At 42.1% G+C, this 18,475-nt stretch overlaps 1 long non-coding RNA gene across 1 annotated transcript; it reads right to left on the bottom strand.

Moving 5' to 3' along the window:
• Positions 1-2,154: 2,154 nt before the first annotated feature.
• On the bottom strand, positions 2,155-12,362 carry LOC138172649 (uncharacterized). The gene is made up of 2 exons (XR_011171202.1): positions 11,599-12,362; positions 2,155-4,968 (listed from the first exon to the last, which is right to left on the bottom strand). It is a non-coding gene; the product is annotated as an uncharacterized lncRNA (long non-coding RNA).
• Between the last annotated feature and the right edge of the window lie 6,113 nt (positions 12,363-18,475).

The following is an 18,475-nucleotide window of genomic DNA, read 5'->3' as shown; positions in this document are numbered from 1 at the left end:
CCCCCCCCCCCCCCCAGATATCTAGTACAGTACTAACTGAAAATAAGGAGTCAATTAGTATCAATCAACAAGCATTTATTAAATTGGTATGCCAGGTACTGTGCTTAGGAATGGGAAACATCAATATGAAAAAAATCAAAGTCTTTCCCTTAAGGAGGAAAGGGAATTACATTCTGTTGGGTGAAAGAACCTATAAGAAAGTAACTTGGGGCAGCTAGATGGCACAGTGAATAGAGCACGGGCCCTGGAGTCAGGAGGACCTGAGTTCAAATGTGACCTCAGACACTTAGCATGCACTAGCGGAGTGACCTTGGGCAAGTCACTTAACCCCAATTGCCCTGCCTTCCCCCCTCCAAAAAGAAAACAACAAAAAAAGAAAGTATCTCTTTTGCTTCTAGAAGTAATGAGAAATGCAAAAGAAGGTTATTTACTGAGTGGAGACATTTTTACCAAGTGTTCACAAGAACCCCTGACATTTGAATTTTTCGAAGAAGATGCTAGAAGGAAAAGGACATGGAAAATTCAGCTTGGCTAGCCATGTGGAGAGGAAGGAGAACGGAGAGCTGCTGCTGCCATGTTGGGAATCTGGCCAGGGACTGGGATTGCTTCCAAGACTGTCCAGGAAGAGCACAGAAGCCATGGCCTGAGGCCATTGCCCCTTGGAACCAAGGGGGAGGGTGAGTGGCAGAGCTTTGAATGGCATGATACCAGTGGAGGCAGTAGTTCATGGAAAGCGCTAGTGAGACACACATAGTCAATCCCTGACACCTCACTTTTCTTCTTCCTTGTTCTTGGCAGGCAAGAGGCTCTCTATTAACTGTACAACTCTTCACTTCCTGCTTATATTCCCTCTAGGAGAAGGCAGGAATTAAGGGAGAGAAGTCTACTATGTTCTCTACTGCCTTTGGGTAGACTTCCATCATTCCAAATGATAGTTGTTTACTGTCTTTCATTGATTATAAATTTATTTCCATTAACACACACAAAAAGCGGATGGCCACCAATTCTGAGTGGTATGGTTAATGATGATGGCCAGGGCAAGACTGGGAGAGAGGAGGTTTTTGTGTTTTAAAGTAAGAGAAGACTTTCTTTTCACTTCAGAAGTAGCTGGGGAAGTGGGAGATTTAGAGACCATGGGAGAAAAAAAGTATGTAAATCACCTCCATCTTCTCAGCCTAGTAAGAGAAGTCATATATCATTATAGACCCATCATTAATATACATGACTACCCTTTTTAGTGGGTATTTTGCAGGTGGAGCTCAGTCTAAACTTCTTTTAGATGATTTTTCCAGTATTTAGGAGCTTTCCCTGAAAGTAAGGCCTTTTACTTCCTTTATAAGTGGGATCCTATTTATAAATGTGGAGAGTTTCATATATGTGTACATGTATACATACATAAGAAATTCTCCACACAAATATAAAGGTGTGTATAGAGTTTCATACTTACTATAGATATGAGGTACATATATATGCATACAATATGTATATATGTGGAGGGTTTCATATGTATATGCACATATGTACACACATATCCACATAAGTATATGGAGAGTTTCATATGCACATATGAGACTCTCTACATTTGTATGAGCTCACATATAGAGGAAGCAAAAGGCCTTTCTCACTTTCGAGGAAAGCTCCTGAATAAAATAGAATCCTATTAAAACCCCCCACAAAAACTTAGACCAAGTCCCACCTGCAAAATGTTCTCTCTCTCTTTTTCTCTCTCTTCTCTCTTTGTTTATCTGTCTATCTTTCTATACACACACACACACACACACATGTATGTCCAATGAAGAAAGTCATCCACAGTCCTATGGGAAGCAATTCCTCTTCTCTGCCCAATATACACATTTACCCATACACACACACACACACACACATATGCTACTCATGGAGCTGTTACTTAGGTTCCAAGGCTAACCCTTTGGACATCTATACCCAATACTGCTAGAATGCTGCTCCTTAACAATCAGCCCAACTCTTAAAAAAGGCATTTGATGGTATAACAAGAACAGTAGTTGCAAAGCATCCCACTGTGGCACACTCTCCCACCAATTATACACAGAGTCTATGCAGGAGATTGGGTACAAACTTTAAGGTACAATGGTGGTGTAATGTAATGTCATGCCAAGGAAAGGCAACTTCCCAAGGTTCAGAATACCAGCATAGGGGCTCTCCACTTTATTCAGTGACCAAGCAAGAACAGAGAAGGTCAAAACATGACATCATTCCAAATACAGCATTTACTAACTGTGATTAAATAATCTCCAAGTACAACCCCACCCCAGGACCTTCCACTCATTCAATCAATTACAAAGTCCCTGTTCTAAATACTTCTCCATCCCTAGGCTATACCTTCATTTAGTCCACCACAAAGCCCCTCTTCTCAAATGGAGATTAGTTTCCAAACATAAGTAAAGTACATTCACTTGTTCAACCATAGAACACAAAAAGGTCAAAAGTTCCCCACCCCTGGATCACAATTGAATCTACCCCAGAGTTACATCAAGTTTAAGCACAGCACTTAATACCCAAATGGAGGTCTTTTCTTCATCTTGACAGGAGGCAAGTTCTCAGCAATCTTAGTTCCTGGGGAGACAAGGCTTAGCAAGGCCACAAGATACATTGCCAGTCCCTTCATGAATTCATCCTCTGTCTGTAGAACAGTCCTAGAACCCCTGAAAACATTAGCAAAACCCTCTCCTAGGATTTCTGTAAACATACAACAAGAAAATCCTTCTTCAGGGCTTCTGAACCAACAGAAAGGTTCCCAGACCCCTGCAACAACAGCACTGTCCTTCACCAGTGGACAGTATTCACTCTGTCTGCAGGACAGTCTCCAGACCCCTGCAACAACAGCACTGTCCTTCACCAGTGGACAGTATTTACTCTCTGTCTGCAGGACAGTCTCAGGGCTTCTTAGCCAACAGCCAGGTTCCAGGACTTCTTCAACAACAGGACTGTCTTTCACCAGTGGACAAATCTGGCAAAAGAACATCAAAACAGACAGACAAAGTACCAGCAAAACAGCCATGTCTCCTCAGTCCTTGGCAGCTCAGGGGGCAGGTCTCAAAAGTCCAGGGCAATTCAAAGCGGCCACCAGCAATTCTCTTAGTCTCTCTCTCTCCATGAGGTGCTGCTTCCAAAAAAAGTTCTTCTGCCTCCCTCTTGTCTCTCCAAATCTACGTCACCAGCTCCTCCCAGTTCAGGACTTTCTTTTCACATCAACAAGTCCATCCCACAGGTGGGATCAACAAGCTCTGGGTTTTAACACAATCAATTTGAAAACCAAGCCAATACAGGGGAATCTTTAAATGCCATTACTATCACAGGTGGTGAGGTACACATATATAACATGGCCAAGACAGCTCATAAATTATCAATACTTCAAGTATTGATGTATTTTTTCTCACTTCAGAGTCTTCATGTAGTTCATGGATGTTGATGATGATGCTGGATGGTGCCTCAACTACTAGGCTATGGCTCCCCATGGGGGATGGCATTTCAGCTGGATAGGTGGCTCAGTTGGGCTTGCTTTTCACAGGACATATAATAATTCTGCTGGATACATAAATCTATTACTGGGCTAGGCCAAGCAGGTTGCCCTGTTGCTAAACTGGGTCCTCATAAAGGCATACAATTTATGTTAGTGTAATGGCAAGCAAAGAAGTACTTAATACCTTGTTTCAGCTATTTAGTTGACACCTTGTTTCAGTTCAAGTTTCTTTTGAGCCCTTGCCCATGATTTTATCAAGTCTTTATTTAGAAGCAGAACTTGTGAGCCCCACAACTTGTGAATCCTAGAACTTGTGAGCTCCTGTTCCATCATCAACAGGAAGGGGAGATGCTAATGACCATATATAAGGAGAAGCCCAGGCTGGAGAAAGCAGAACTGGGAAGAACTAAGAAGAGAACTCTTGTGGTGGCAGAGTTGAGAAGGAGAAAACTTGTGGTATCCTGGCACTCTGTTCTGTCTGTGTTGATTTTTGTTTGTGATACGTTGTACAGAAGCCCCGGGACCCTACTGGGAACACTGAAAGAGGATTTTCTGGTTGTCTGTTTACAGAAGACTTGGAGGAGGGTTTTGGAGGTCCTGGGACTTTACTGATGATTTGTGTTGAGTTCTCAGATCTTGTTGGTGGGTCTGTGTTGATTTCACAGGCAGATAGTGAATTGATGATGGTGCCAGCAATGTGGATGAATGTTATTGTGGCTTTGTTAAGCTTTGTCTTCCCAGAAACAGGAACTGTGAAGGACTTGAGGTGGACTGGACACTGTGAACTTTAGTATGGAACAGGCACTGGATGAGGAACTGGATGAAGGACTGGACAAGGAGCTGAGAGCTGCCTGCCTTTGAATCCAGGTGACAGTTGGGTAGATTTGGGCAGGAACTGGGACCATTGAAGAGGAACCATGGAATCTGAGAGCCAGCCTTGAATCAGGATGAAAAGACCTTTTCTTGAGTACTTAATGTTGACTGAGAAGATTATGATTTATTGTGACCTAGGGGTGGAGAACTTTGACCTTTGTACTTTGTGTCCCTTAAAGAGGCTTGCTCCTTAAGGATGATTGAGTTAAATTCTTACTGAATGATATCTTTTGCTTAAAACTATGTGGCCACTTTTGTGATAAATTACTATGTCATAACATCGTGATTTCTGTCAATGTTTTGTCTTGGTTTATTACTGAATAGAGAGTTCACTATACTATATAATCAGAATCTTGAAGCTGTTCACAGCAGAAGTCCTCTGGAAAGCTGCTCGTGCTTGGCTTTACAGTTGGATAGGCTAATCTGCTAGTTGCCCTTCAGTGGGCACCTTCAATAGGCAGCTGTGGTCTCTACCACTTCTAGCTTCAGGCTTGCCGGGCTGGGTGCTACTCAGCTCTTTGGGTTGGAGTATTACTGTTCTCTTTCCGAAAGATCTAGGATTAGCAGAAGCCCCTTCAGTTCCGTTTCCTCTGGTTCTGAGGCAGAAGAAGAATTTTGTTGTGTTAGATTGTGTTTGCCTGTTAGTGACCCCATTTGGGATTTTCTCGTCAAAGTTATTGGAGTGGTTTTCCATTTCCCTCTCTAGCTCATTTTACTGTTGAGGAAACTGAGATCAACAGGGTTAAGTGACTTGGCCAGGATAACACAATTGTTAAGTGTCTGAGGCCAGGCTGGACCTCAGGAAGATGGGTCTTCCTGATTTCAAGCCTAGTGCTCTGCTCACTGCACCCCTTAACCTCTTCTATTTGATGGTTCTTGGGTCAAAGCTGCATTTTCTTAGTGACAACCCCACCCTAACTTATAGTGATCACTTAGTATATTTCTCAAATTCTTGTAGATCTTTGCAAACAATGACTGAATAAAAAGGTTAGGAAGCAGGCTGTGCTGTGGGTATGGGGGGAAAGTTCATTATCTCTGCTGACTTTTTCATATGCAGTTAAGCAGCTCTATAGCACTGGGCAGCTAGAAGCACTGGCCTTGGAATCATCTTCATGAGTTCAAATATGACCTTAGTCACTTACTAGCTGTGTGACCCTGGGCAAGTCACTTAACCCCTATTTGCCTCAGTTCCTCATCTATAAAATGAGCTGGAGAAGGAAATGGCAAACCACTTCAATATCTCCATGCCCAGATGGGATCATGAAGAGATGAATAACAACAACATAGCACTGATTTCCTACAGGATATGAGATGTTTCCTTTATCCCTGAACTGGTTTCACCTTTCATTTGTATTTTATTGTCTGTCTATGCCCCCTATAACTTCAAATTTGCTAAAGTTCAAAATGGGTCAAACTTTTACATTAGTAAATAAAAAAATATAGAGAAAGTAAATATAAGTTAATGGGATGAGGGAGGCATAATGGGAGAGCGAATAGGAAAGGTCTTATGTAGGAAGTAGAGTTTGAGCTGAGTATTGAAGGCAGTTTGAGTTTTTAAGAGACAGAGGTGAGGAGGGAGTACATTCCCAGAATAGGGGACAGCACCTGCAGAAACATGGAGATAGGAGATGGAATGTTGTTTGTCAGGAACAGCAAGTAGACCAGTTTGGCTGAACCACAGAAGGTGTGGTGAAGGGGAGTAATACACACTTGTTTCTTGATTCATATGCTGATCAAAATTTCTGTATCTGTGAAAGTCATGGAGGATTTTTTCCCAAGTGCCACAAGTTCTTTGGAACCATGGGATACATTCTACCCTCGTTTACAGAGGGTACTACCTGCTAAACCAGTCACCTTGGCCTTCTTCCCTCTGTCTTCATTCTGATTCCTTTAGGTTTAGAAGTGCAAGATAGGAAGAGCTAGTCCTACCTGTCTCTTTGCATTTCAGATACTAAAAACAAACAGTCAACAGTCTTGGTTGCTTTCAGATAGAAAGATACAAGCACACCTCCTGCTCCACTAAGGAGCTCTCTCCAGAAGCCCAGGGTCCTTCCTTATCTCTGCTGTTCTTTCATTCTCTTCAGGGTTTTCTCTCTTTTCCCTATCCTCCATAGTTAGTTCCTAGATAACTATATTTATTACTCCCCTTTGTTTGGGTTTAATTTCTTATTCAAAGAAAAACTCTTCTCCACTGAAAAAGTCATTCATGGTCTATGGGAAACAATTCAGAGATATAAACTTAACCATTTTCCTCTCCTGGGACAATAAATTTAGAGTGGGATGAGATTGTCAATGGAATCTATACCTTTCATTATGACCAAGGAGAAACAGCAAATAGGCCAGTTAGACCCAGAGACATTCTTAAGTGTCAGAGCTGGTATGCCAGGATGGGGACTCTTACTCCATCCAAATCCAGAGCTCTCGCCACTTAACCATGGTGAACCTCCACCCTGATATTTGCCGCTTCCTTTGGGACAAGCAGGGGAAGGCAGGAAGCAGAGCCCAGAACACAATCTTTCTGCATCTGCAGTGAAGAGCCTAGTCACTGTTGCCTTTCTTTCCAAAGTGAAAAGAGGCCATGAATAAACTCAGGCTGGTGAAAAAAAAAAACAGGTGATGTTTTTGTTATGTTAATAAATAATGGTAGGATGTGAGATCTACATATCCATATCTATATTTATTGATTTAATTGATTAGAGATATATTACATGCATATATAATTAGTTTATCTTTATTTTTGTGCTTTAATAAAATGTAGCAAGATAATATATAGCCTTAGTGTAGCCATTGCATTGGCTACATTGGGCAGACGATAAACATTTGTTAATGTTTAATAATGTGTATGGAATGTTCAGGGGGGACTAGTCTCTTTTGCGTGAGGGCTGCTCACCCACCTATGGCATTCACTTGTCACCCAACTCTCACCTGTGGTTCTGAGCAGCTGAAGCATGCTCAGTGGCCACAGTTCTGTAAAACTGCTGTCTTGGCAAATGGGCCTCAAACTGGTCATTGAGTTAGGGGGATGTCGACCCCAAGCGTGTGAAGACTGTTGGAATGGGTAGATGGGAACAATTTGTTCCAGTGGCCACGAAGGCAACTGAAGCCGGAGCCATGCAGTGCTCAGGTTGGGTCAGACATGGAAGACTCCAAGGTCATTTGCTACATCCCAGGCCATCACCAGTCCTTGTGCCCTGGGACTTTGATGACTCAGGAAGAGAGAGGGAGGCCGATGACTGTGCAGCTCTGTCTCGCTTCAGTCCAATTCATCAACAAGTCAAGACATTATCCTGGTGTGTTATTAATCGTCTTTGGAAACAAAGGATGAACAACATGAAGTACCTACCACGTGCCAGGTACTGTGCTGAGCACTGGGAATACAAAGAAAGGCAGAATATAGTCCCTTCCCTAAAGAAGCTTGCACTCTACTGGTGGAGACAACATGCAAACTACTATATACACACAGGTTATTTACCGGTCTAATTGGAAATATCAACTGAAGGAAGGCACTAGAATTAAGGAGCATTGAGAAGGCTTCCTGTAAAAGGTAGGATTTTAGCTGGGATTTGAAGGAAGTCAGGGAAGCTAGGAGGTGGAGATGAGGAGGGAGAGAGTCAGGAAGGAAGAATTCTGGGAGCTTGTCTTGTTTGAGGAATAGCAAGGAGACCAATGTCACTGGATCACAAAATGCATGGAGGGAGGTGAAAGGTGTAAGAATACAGGAAAGATGAGTGTGTATGTGTGTGTGTGTGTGTGTGTGTGTGTGTAGGGAGCAGGTTCTGAAGGACTTTAAATGACTTTATATGTGATTCTAGTGGTGATAGGAAGTCATTGGACGTTATGTGGGTGACAAAGACCTGCACTAAATGAAGATCACTTTGACAGCTGAGATCACCAAGTGAAAAAATTTATTTAGAGAAGAAATGAGAACCTAGCAACTGGGTGATGAAGTGGATAGAGAACTGATTGGGCCTGGAGTTAGGAAGACATGAGTTCAAATCCCAGCTTCAGATACTTAATAGCTATGTGACTCTGGACAAATCACTTGATCCATGTCTATCTCAATTTCCTCAACTGTAAAATGGGAATATAGTTTAATAGCACTTACCTCAGAGGTAGATGTTACATGCAATAATATTTGTGAAGTGCTTAGAGCATAGTATGTGCTAAATAAATCTTTTTCCCCTTCTTCCCTTCCTTCCTTCCTTCCTTCCTTCCTTCCTTCCTTCCTTCCTTCCTTCCTTCCTTCCTTCCTTCCTTCCTTCCTTCCTTCCTTTTTTCTTTTCCAGTTCAAAGCCCTTTGGGACATCATGGATACTGGGCATGACCTGGATGAAGATCCAGCAGCAGATACCGAAAAGAAGCTTCTAGATTGGTAGAAGGAGAGCCAGAAGACACTATTGTCCTGGAAACCTGGAGAGAAGAGAGTGTCCAGGAGAAAAAGAGTGATTGACAGTGTCACAGGCTGCAGGCAGGTCAAGAATGATGAAGGCAGAGAAAAGACCACTGGATCTGGTAATTAAGATATCATTATTAACTTTGGAAAGAGCAGTTTCAGTTGAACAATGAGGTTAGGAGTCAGAATGTAGAGATTTTAGAAGAGAGTGAGAAGAAAGGAAATGGGAAAATCTGTTGTTAGAAAACCTTCTTAAGAAGGGGGGAAGGATATGGGGGAGGGATATGGGACAATAGCTAGCAAGAATGTGGATGGATCATGGGAAGGTCTTTTGAGGATGTGGAGACAGATACATTTGTAGCCAGTATACAGGGAGAAATTGAAAATAAGTGAGGGAATGGGGATTATAGAGGGGGTAATCTGCTGGAAAAGATTGGATTGGAATGGTGTCATTTGTGGATGTGGAAGTATTTGCCTTGGCAAGGAGAAAGGACCATATCATTAGGTGAGTGGGGTGAAGGAGATAGTGGCTAAAGAAATTTGGGAGGTGTGAGTTGAGGGGAGAAGAGGAAATTCTCAACAAATAGCCTCAAATTAAAAACAAGTTTTTTTTTTTTAGTAAAGTATGAGACAAAGTTCTCAGCTGAGAAGGTCAGAGGAAGGGAACCAGGTAAGCAAACTGAGACAAACAAGGTTAAGTGACTTGCCTAGGGTCACATAGCTAGGAAGTATCTGAGGTCAGAAGATAAGTTTTCCTGACTCCAGGCCTGGTGCTTAATCCATTGCACCACCTAGCTGCTCTATTAGTATTATGGATTATTTACCTGACTTACTCATGGCAGCCAATAACTAGCTGCTCAGGAATGTTAGAATAGTCAAAAAGAAACATTTAATTAAAGGTAAGTAAACTCTTGATTCTTCTTTCTTTTTCCATTTTCTTTTTTTTTTCTTCCTTTTTCTATTTTCCTTTTTTAAAAAATAAGTTCAGCAAGTTTTCAAAATGTCTTATACTTACCTTGAAATTTTATCTCCATTTGGAGGAAATGGATCTTATTTACAGTTTTGGCACCCCTCTCCTCACTCCCAGGCTTTGCATAGTATATTATGTTAAGTGTTTCCTGGGCTTTTAACATACTTGCTTTGAAGTAGCCTGGGAACTTGAATCAGAAGACCTATGTCTTACACTTAAATTGCTTATATTCTTTATACTTAGCTGTGTGACTCCATGAAAGTCTTTTAACCTCCCAGGGGCAACCTTAATTTTTTCACCAAACTCAGTGTTTCTGAAGTGAAAGTCATTATTGCTCCTCTTTTAAAACCACCTCTCCTCCACATCTCTATACTTTTATTGAGGACACTATTATTGTCCCAGTCACTCATTCTTCTTTCACCCTAACCTCTCACAAGGTGCCAGATTAATGAATTCTAAATCCCCAACATCTCTTGCCTTCACTCTCATAGACACTGCCCTAATTCAGCTCTAATTACTTCTATTGTAGACTATACCAATAATTTTTAAATTGGTATCCTTGCTTCCAGTTTCCCCAGTCCTCCTCACTACTGCCAAAACAATCTCCCTAAGACACTAGTCTGTCTGATCAGCCACTCTCCTGCTCAAACACCTTCACAGGTTCCCTACTGCCTATAGGATAGAATACAAGCCCCTTAGCTTTTCTGCCCTTCCTGATTGCTTCATCCTGCTTCTCTTGCAGAATTCTATAGTTCTAGCCAGTTTGCATCACAAACTGCTTCCTGACCGTGGTACTCCATCTTCCACTTTACATACATTCATATGTGCCCATCACTCTCCTGCTTGAAATCTCTTTCTTCCTCATCCCCACTTCTCAGAACTTTAGTCTTCCTTCAAAGGTTGGCCACATGTCATGCCCTTGAGAAGTTGCTGCTCATCATTCGTCTCTTTTCTGCAATTTTCCTGTTACCCCTGTCATTTGTATATATACTGAATCTTCCAGTAGAATGCAAACTCCTGGAGAGCAGGATTGTATAATTTTCCCCTTTGCATTTCCAAGGCCTGGCACAGTTCCTGGCACATAATAGGTACTTAATAAACATTTATTGAATTCAATTGAATTCCTGAATTTTCAGCACTCTGCTCCTCCTTTTTCTGTTCCAGCTCTCCTGGGCCTCTCAGAGCTCCTTCCTTCCCATTTCAACTCTGTCTGCCCTCCTAGGCTCTTACCCGTTATGGGATATCTGAGGCATCTCACCTGGATGGCAACAACCTGAGAAACTCTTTCTGAAATGCCAAATGAGGACAGCATGAATATAACCATCCTTACCTATCTTTCAAAGTCAACTCTTCCGTAAAATCTTCACTGATTTTCTCAACCATAAATAAGCTCTTCCTCCTCTAAATTCCCACAACATTTTTATTTGTACCACTTTATCGTGTACTTAAATTATACAATGTTTTTTTTGGAGGGGGGGGAGGCAAGGCAATTGGGGTTAAGTGACTTGCCTAAGGTCACACAGCTAGTAAGTGTATCAAGTGTCTGAGGCTGGATTTGAACTCAGGTCCTCCTGACTCCAAGGCTGGTACTCTCTATTCACTGTGCCATCTAGCTGCCCAATTAAACAGTAATTTTTTTGTTTTCTGGGGGAGGCATGGGAAAGTGGGGCCAGAGCCATGACTATAGTATAGGTAACTCCCTCTATCAATACAGTAATATCTTATAGTACAATGATCAGACTTGGTGTCTGCTTCTTTCCTCCATCTTTCTAATTTTTTTTTTTTTATAAATACAGCTCATTTTCAAAATCCCTTTATTATGTCCCTTGATTTCTACTATGTTCACTAGTATGTGCTGCTTACCTGTTGTTGAATGGATGAATGGGTGGATTCATGAACCAATGAGTGAATGCATGGGAGAGAAACTTCTCTCATTTGGAAAGGAAGGGACCTGCTGCTATGTTCGTAGATCATGGCCTAGTAGATGTCATGTTCAGTTATTCTCTTCTTCTTGGGCATCTTCCTTGTCTGTTTTCCTGGTTGAATTAGCTGTGATAACCTTAAAAATGCAACTTTGAAAAGCTACCAATGATTTAAGAGTCCTCCATGTGGAGTCTTCATAAATGATCAGAGAATCTGCTTCGACTTCGCTGGCGACCTGGCAGGACTGCCCTGGAGCAGAGTGGGTCCCTGGCTTGCACCCCTCGTGGGTGAGGTCTAGTGGAAGGCACTTCTGTGGGAGTGCTGATTTCACCAGCCTGGGGCTTCTTGCTGTCAGTTTCAGCTTCCTCTGCTCTCAGGGGTAATAATGGAGAAAGGAAGGTCTATTCAGTCACTGCTGGTGGCCATGGTAACCTGGACTGAGAGGTGGCTTGCCTGGAGCTGCCAACTCTCCTACCTGCCGATTTCCTCTCTATGTGGCTGGATTTTGCCGGTGCCTTCTTTGTTTCCATCTGGCCGGGATTTTATCAGGCTCCCAGCAGCTACAGAGCTTGAGAGGGCAACATTCTTTTAAAGCAAGTAAAGGAACCTTTTGCCAACCTCTAACTAAGCTCAGCCTAGAAATGCTCAGACCATGCTATAGATGTTCCTTCTCATTTAAATGGATTGGTCCTACTTCTCATCCCATAAGGTTCTCTGTGCCTTCCAGCATGACTATAATTTGGAAAAATTGATTTGAATGACTGTACTAATGGGAATGATGCTGGAGGAACTCAGATGGAAATATGTATGGGTTACAACAGCACCCTACTGGAGAAAATACTTACGTGCTGACTCCCTCTTTTGTTGTCCAAGCCAACTGAATCAATGCAATGGAATTTCAGTCTAGGGGACCAGTGGGGATGGAAGAGGAACATCATTAAGGCAGTATCCCTCAAATCATTCTGTATAGCTTGTTGCCCATTTTGCCTCCATTAAGCCACTAAGCTCCAACTAGCTAGGGCCAGCAGTGGGAATGGAGAGGAGGTTGACCTGAAGGCAAGGCATACAATCACCTTTTGTGTACAGTGCTTTATAGTTTTCAAATAAGTTTTCTAGCCTTATCTCATTTAATCAATCCATCAAAATTTAAGAGCCTGCTCTGCACCAGAGACTGCTCTAGGCACCAGGGAGACAAAACCTAAAACAACAGCTTTTCAAGAAGCTTGTTTTCTAATGAAAAAACCCCCAAACCCAAACAAACCAAATACATATATGGGGAAGGGAACCAGCGTTTATATAGAGCCTCCTGTGTGCCAGGAACTGTGTTGTGTTTTGTTTTTTAAAACATATATTGTCTCAAGTATATATTAAGTAAATATAAAGAGAATGAATATAAATGTACAGTAGTTAAATGCAAGATAATTAGGGAGAGAGGGTTCAAGCAGTGGGTAGGTCAGGAAAGGCTTCAAGTAGAAGGTGATGCTGCATTGTGTCTTGAAGGAAGAAGGGGATTCCCTGAGGTGGAGGTAAGGAGGGAGTGTATTCCAGGCAGAGGCAAGGCCAATGGAAAGAAAGAATGGAGTTATTATTTGCATTTTATAAGTGAATAAATTCTGATAGAGTTGTGACTTTGGTAAGGGGTCACAACTATTGAGTGGGAAAAAAGGGACTTGAATCTAAAACATTTCCAGCTCCAAGTGTGAGATGCTTTCCGTTACAGCATACCTGCTGCAGGCTAAGGAGCAGAATGGATAGATACCTCCAGCATTGTATGTGCCAACAATGCTTTTACATTGGGTAGGGCAGAGGACAGTAAGGACTATGAAAGAGGGTTTCCTATCCACTTCACTGCCCAAACACACATTCTCTGACACTGATTAAAGGCCCCAGCCCTACCCTGCCTCATGAGAGTGGCGTATCATCTAGACTCAGTCTTCTCCATCACTCCCTCCCCACCTCACTATTTCCTCTATAAATAAGAGTCTAAGATATGATGAAATCCTACATTAGGCATACCTAATAAAAGTCTGTTTCAGTTCTGTATTGTGTCCAGCATGTTCTCCTTTCTCTGAGAGAGGGCATGAAGAGATACATTGTAGGAGTACAGGACTGACCTCCCTGGAGGCAGTTCCAAAGGTTAGGGATGCCTCCAAGCCAAACACCCACCTTTGCCTTAATAGCCCATAATAGAGCCATCATTAATGAATGGAGTTTAAGTCTTTCCAGTAGCTATTTATATTTTTAGTCTTTACCACCTCCTGGGGTAATGATCTCCTTAAGATTCCTCTCCTGCTGTACAAAGCAGAACTGACTTTTTATGTCTCCTATACATAAAATTCCGTTTTAAATTTCAAAGTTCTCTGGGTCCCATACCCCAATCGACTAAAGGTGCCCCATAACTCTGATGCACATTTGTTAGTTCAGTCCTCTGTGCTTATTTTGTCTGTTACCAAAGAGTTTGATTTCTGTTTGTGACAGATGATGAGGTTTCTATTGAGTCTTTACACATTAAACAAAATGTTTTGAGATATTTATTTGGATTGTTCAAGCAAGAAATACATCATCTGAAATGTTCAAATAGTTGAAGTCTGGGCCTAGTTGATGTGAAAATTTGTCTCAGTTCTCCACTGTACTTTGCTGTACAGGGCAGCATGGTACAACATGAAAGAACACTGGGCTTAAGAGTCAGAAGACCTGGGAGTTTTGACATCATCACCTACTGTGTGACTAGGGGTATTTAGGATCTCTGAGTCTTACTTTCCTCATCTATACAATGGGGATAACAATATTTTCACTACCTACCTCATAGGGCTACTGTGAAGATCAAATGAAATAATGGATTTATTTGGATAAATGAATAATACAGTACTTTGCAACTGTAAAGTACCATATAAATGAAAGCTATTAGTATAATTAAGTTTAATTTGGGATGGGGAAGTTTAGCTTGCTCTTCAGAATAATGGTCCAGCATATGGTGAAGATCAAGAGAGCTAGATACATATTAAGACACAGACAACTACACTTAATAGGATGCCACACAAAAACTAATGAGATAAGGATTTTTGAAAAATAAACCAAATTATCAAATATTTGAGTACTTGTTTCCAAAAATAAAAAAATCTGGGGGCGGCTAGGTGGCGTAGTGAATAGAGCACTGGCCCTGGAGTCAGGAGGACCTGAGTTCAAATCTTGTCTCGTGAGCCAAGAAATGAAGAGTGAGTAACTTGGGCCATGAGATATGGGGACTCCAGAATTAAACAATCATTGAGTTGGCCTCAGCAAGTGTCCTCAACAACTGTTTCTGGTGAACAATTTCAGAATAAGCATTAATGTCTTGGGAAGAGTGTTCTATGGTGGAGAGGGCACTGAGTAATTGGGAGACGTGTGTATGTATGTGTTTCTGTGTGCACTCTCTACTTCTAACTCTGTCAAAACTTTATGATTTGACCTGAACCAAGTTGTATAGTTTCCATGGTCTCCATTTTCTTATTGAAAGGATTCATAGTAAAGTTGGAAGATCCCAGATAGATCAGAGGATCTATGTTTTAATGCCAGCCCTGCAATTTACTGTTGATGTGTCCTTAGACAAGATTCCTAATTTCTTTTTCTTTTTCTTTTTTTTGTTTTTTGGAGGGCAATTGGGGTTAAGTGACTTGCCCTGGGTCACACAGCTAGTTTTTGTGTTAAGTGTCTGAGGCCGGATTTGAACTCAGGTCTTCCTGACTCCAGGGCCAGTGGTCTATTCACTGTGTCACCTAGACGCCCCAAGTTTCCTAATTTCTCTTGGCTTTAGATTTGTTTTTTTATCTATCAAATGAGCGTGTTGGGCTAGATGACCTCGAGGTCCTTTCCTTGGGCAAGTCACTTAATTTCCAAGACTTTTAATTTTTTTCATCTGTAAAATGAGAGTGGCCTGGACAAGGTTATAATTTTGGCTGACTATGCATGTCTCATTTCTATCTTCACAACAGCCTTATGAAATTCACACTTCAGGTACTGTTTCAGGTACTTCAGAATCCTGTTTGCCTCAGTTTCCTCATCTGTAAAATGAACTGGAGAAGGAAATGGCAAACCCCTCCTGTGTCTTTGCCAAGAAAAACCCCAAAGGGGTCACAAAGAGTCAGATATGACTGAGAGGATTGAACAACAACAAAAATGTGCCCAGGTAATGAAGTAAGCCCTGGGAATACAAATAAAGTCAAGAATAGTCCCTGTCCTGGAGGAACTTGCATTCCAAAGGGGAGACAAGAGGTAAATAACTATGTACATACAAGATATATAGAGAGTGGATGGAAAGTAATCTCAGGGGAGGGGCATTAGCGGTTGGGAGGCCTAGGAAGCCTGGGAAAGGGATTTGAGCTGAGGCTAGAAGAAAGCCACTAAGTGGTGGGAATGAGGAGACGGCCTTCTGGGGGGAGGGGGGGGACTGGTACAGGGCATGGGGCTGGAGCATTGTGTTTGAGGAGTAAGTACAGGGGTGTAGCTGGCTGCCCAGGTGTGTGGTGTTGGGAAGTAATGTGAAAGGAGACTGGAAAGGTGTAATGGGAATGTAAATGTAAAGATCTTCCCTGCCCCTAGGCTAAAGTGCACCAGGAGCCTGGGGTGGGAGGCTTGTTTTTCAGTAGATACTTCTTGATTGGCCAGTGAGTCAATAAGGTTGTTACATTCTCTGAGCCAGGAGAAGGCTATATAAGCCCTGATGTGCAGCTTTGTTTTGGGGGTCACTTTGAGAAGTGTTCTGTGATTTGATCTGGATTCTGGGAAGCCATTGTCCAGAGACCCCTTCCCCAGCCCCCGGCTTTGGAACCCAGATGTTGCTTTGGTATGGATGTAATGGCTGGACAGTTTGAAATCTGTCTACTTGATCTGTTTCTGTCTTGATAATTCTGTCTGTATATTCTGAAGTTCGGGGTGCTGACCTTTTCCCCCTGAACTAGGTAAACGATACATATTTGACTGATTAAAGTAAGCTTGTTAACCCATTTTGAGTTGCTTTCCTTTATCAAAGCAGATCCAAGAACCTGTGTGAGCAGCCACCGTGGGGATGCTGGGGTGCTTGCCGCTACAAAAGGTAGGGTGGGGGCAGGTTTTGAAGAACTTTGAATGCCAGACCAAGGAGTTTATATTTTAAAATTACTAGAAGTAATAGGGCACCCCTGGAGTTCACTGGTGAGGGGAGAGAGCAGCCTATGCTTTGGAAAAATCATCTTGATTGCTGTGAGGGGATACTTGAAGCAGGAATTGCAGATTTTGTAAAAAAAATTTAGATAAGAGGTGGTGAGGGCCTGAATGGGTGGTGGCTCTGTGAATAGAGAAGAGGGATCTTGTGAAGGTAGGGAATGACAAATTGGCAATGCAAGTGACTTAGTCTCTTGAGAATCACACAGTTAGAACATATGAAAGGTAGGATTTGAACCCAGAACTTTCCTGACTCCAAGTCTAGTACTCTAGTCGCCATACTCCATCTTAGATGGAGAACCTCCCTGACTCTAGAGTCTATGAATTATTATGTAGAAGATTGATATATATTTATATAAATATAAAATATAAATAAATAAAATATTATATATAATATTAAAAGAGTGCATTAGGTGAGATAATAGATAAGATAGAGTGCCATATAAATTCAAATGGCGTTATCTGATTATATTTATTATATTGACAAAATGGACCTTATTTCATGCCCGGTGCCCAGCAGTGCCCTGTACAGAGTGGGGCTCAACTGTTGATAATCTCTCAGCAAATGTAGAGAGGAACATACCAGTCTCCTGCTGGAACATTTCCTGGGGATCTCTGGGTATTTCCCAGGTAGAGGCTGTAGGAGGTTTTGATCAGGATGATGGGTCAGGGAAGGAACAGCTGGTACCACTAAGTTTATGTATGACGTGTCCCATAACCCAGCGGCTTAAGAGTTGATGCCTTCAGATCTTGGTGATAGGTAAAATTTAAAGTACTTAGCTGAGCACTTCCAGTTTCTCTCTCTGCCCCATGGCACAGGGATAGAGATAAGACTGGTAGTGGGAATAGACTTTGAAGAATTTGTGTGTTTGACCCCTGGATCCAGAGTCCTGACTCCCTTTTTCCTTTTTCAGTTCATTCTCACTAATGACCAAGTTCTTGCTTAAGAATCACAAAATGTCTGAACTGGAAGAATCACTGGATCATAGAATTTGGAGCTGGAAGGCACTTTAGGAATAAACTAGTTTAACCACCTCATTTTATGGGTGAGGAAGCAGAGACCCTGGAGAAGGGAAACACTCAAGGTCACACAGCAGGTCAGTGGCAGAGTTGGGACCAGAACCCAGGTGTCCTGACTTCCTGACCAGTGTTCTGTCCACTACACTCCACTTAAACGCTAATCAGTACTGTGTAGAGCAAGGAATTCCCCTAGACTCAGGCATCTGGACTTTCCCAATGTAGGAAACCCCGTCTTTGGGTCCTGGTTTCCTTTCCATAATCTAGAAATATTTGAGCCCCTAACCAAGAACGCAGACTGCCAGTCTCAGTTAACCCTGAGCAATAGCAGGATCTCTCTTTTGCTACCTTGCCTAGGTATGCTTGCTTTAGTACAACTTTATTTTCCTTCTTTTTCTCTGGCAACTAGTCACTGACTCTCTGTGCATCTTTTCCTAGGGCTTATTCATAAGGGGCAAAAGTAACACGATAGGATAGTCACACTGTAAGTGCACTGTTCAGGGCAGATCAGAGGGCTCTATTGTTTACTAAGCTGTCTTAACCTAATTCAGGTCCCTTGGGTAGAATCCTTGGCCCTGGTTATGATTCTCCACTGTCCTAAAGCTACATCCAGTTGTCCATT

This window comes from Petaurus breviceps, unplaced genomic scaffold, assembly GCF_028583685.1.
Source record: "Petaurus breviceps papuanus isolate PSGF00001 unplaced genomic scaffold, PetGlider_PUasm1.0 128, whole genome shotgun sequence".
In the NCBI taxonomy this organism is placed as follows: domain Eukaryota; kingdom Metazoa; phylum Chordata; class Mammalia; order Diprotodontia; family Petauridae; genus Petaurus; species Petaurus breviceps.
The sequence above is the reverse complement of the archived record's forward strand: the minus strand, read 5'-3'. Positions and strand labels throughout refer to the sequence as shown.